Source organism: Condylura cristata, unplaced genomic scaffold (assembly GCF_000260355.1).
Source record: "Condylura cristata isolate star-nosed mole 26May11 unplaced genomic scaffold, ConCri1.0 scaffold00011, whole genome shotgun sequence".
NCBI classification, from domain to species: Eukaryota; Metazoa; Chordata; class Mammalia; order Eulipotyphla; family Talpidae; genus Condylura; species Condylura cristata.
This window is the reverse complement of record NW_004567112.1, coordinates 53,508,742-53,510,715: the sequence shown is the minus strand read 5'-3', so window position 1 is coordinate 53,510,715 and position 1,974 is coordinate 53,508,742. Positions and strand designations below refer to the sequence as shown.

General features: G+C 48.7%; 1 protein-coding gene across 1 annotated transcript in view; it reads left to right on the top strand.

The window, feature by feature from the left end:
* The first annotated feature begins 343 nt into the window (after nt 1-343).
* Nucleotides 344-1,974, top strand: part of ATAD1 (ATPase family, AAA domain containing 1) — a 33,044-nt gene continuing 31,413 nt past the window's right edge. The window contains exon 1 of the mRNA XM_004680894.2: nt 344-391. The gene's annotated coding sequence lies outside the window, so the exon portion shown is untranslated. The remainder of the gene's footprint in view (nt 392-1,974) is intronic.

The following is a 1,974-nucleotide window of genomic DNA, read 5'->3' as shown; positions in this document are numbered from 1 at the left end:
GGGACCCGAGCATTTCTTTGCAATCTCAAGCAGGCTCGATCGTGTTGCGCCTGCAGCCATCAGCAGCAGAGAGACTCTACCCTCCTCTCCTTCCCCAGCCATTTCTGACTCAGTAGCCAAATTCTGAATCCTGGGAATGCTGCACGTCGCCCACTAGCTACGCAGAAAGCCTGAGCACAGGAAACTGCAGACTCAGTACCCGTGCGCAACCTGGCGCCAGCCCCACCTGCGGCCATTTCTAAGGAACGGAAGCGCCCCGCCTCCCCGCCGCCGCCGCCGCCGCCGCAGGTCGCGCATGCTCGGCGCCCGCCGGAAGCGTTTGCTCCCAGACGGCATTTCCTTCCTGTGTGAGGCTAGTGGAGGGCTGCTTCTGCCGCCTTTTCTGCCTGGGGTGAGTAGCGGGTTCCCGCCGGGCCTCCTGGGGCCAGGGCCAAGATCCGCTGGACCTCCGTTAGGGACTAGCTCGGTTCTGGGAAGCTAGGCAGGGAAGGTCACCTCGCTCCTGCCCACACCCCAACTCTGCCGCCCCCCACCTTTCTCACAGCCCTTGATATCCAGCGGATTAACCTCCAAGGGCATCCCAGGCCTGGCTTTGGCTGGCGGCCCGGCCTTGGTCCTTAGGTCTCCCGGAGCGCTGCCTTCAAGAGTTAGGCTTTTTGCTAGGGAGTCCCTGGAGGCAGCCGGGTTACTGTGGGGCACGGGGTCACCCCCGACGACCTCAGAACCGGGGATTAGGCGACGGCGGCTGCCATCAGTCGCGTGTGTTTGTCGCACAGGCACTGCTATCACCTAGTGCAAAAGCGGAGGTGGTTCTTCAGGCCTGGACACGCTTTCGCAGGGGATGGTGGTGATGTTAATAATAACCTGTCCTTAATGTGAAGGTTGGCAGGTTTTCTTTGTTGGTTGCGAAACTGGGACGTTGCGGTTTCGGGAGCAACTTTGTTGAACTCCTGGGTCGATTGAAGAAATCCTATAGTATGAACACTATACTCTTGTTCTTTCACATGCAACTAAGTTGCCCTTGACGAGAGAGTAGGGTTTCAAAGTTTTCTTACCTGAACTGTAGACCGACTTAACGTGAAACTATCAGGGTCATGTTTACCTAGTATAATTCTTAGTGTTTTTGCGGTATTATTTGTACCATCTATGTTGATGTATAAGGATTTTACATGACAGGTGTATATCGGTGTCATATTAGTGATAATGAGTGAGAGATCAAGTATATATAGTTGTAACCTAGAGTGTAAGTTTCAGTTTTCATTTCAGAATTTTGAGGTCACATTAAAAGATGGACCATTTTAGAAGTCAGCATAGGACCTAGCTACTGCATCACAGTGAATGACTTGTGGATAAACATACAGTTAAAAAGGTCTTGATTTTTTTTTTTAAAGACATTTATGCATACAGAACTGGGGTATAGTGGTGCAGGGGATGTGAGAGGATTCATCAGAAACAGAGTGGGGAACAAAACAGGCAGATCAACTAGTTCACTGCTGAGGGGAGCAGTGGGTGGGTCAGGAGAGGTCTGCTATGTGGATCACCTCTGGTGTGGGGATCCAACTCATGCTGAAATGGCTTTAGCTTCTTACTGCTGTGCTTTAACCGCTGTGCCATCAGGGAGAACCCAGATTTTTTTTTTATAGGTTCAAAATTATCTTGGTGGCTGGGATATACTGGTAACAGTTGGTTCCTCGTAATGGAGATGTGAGCCTGAATGGGAGCATTTTGTCACGTTGTAATGTAGCTCAGTGAACATCCAATAGATGCTAGTTTTATCACTACATACTTTAAACAGATTAAAATGTTTCATTCAAATATCAGTAGCTATCTTAGATTAAGTTAATAAATCGTTGTTTTGTCTTTTGGTTTATAAATAATGTTCCCACATAATGATACCACATATTTCAATGGCATATTCAGATTTTCTGGTTTGAAATAAAAAGCCGGAGAAGTCAATTTTTCTTTTCCTTTTTT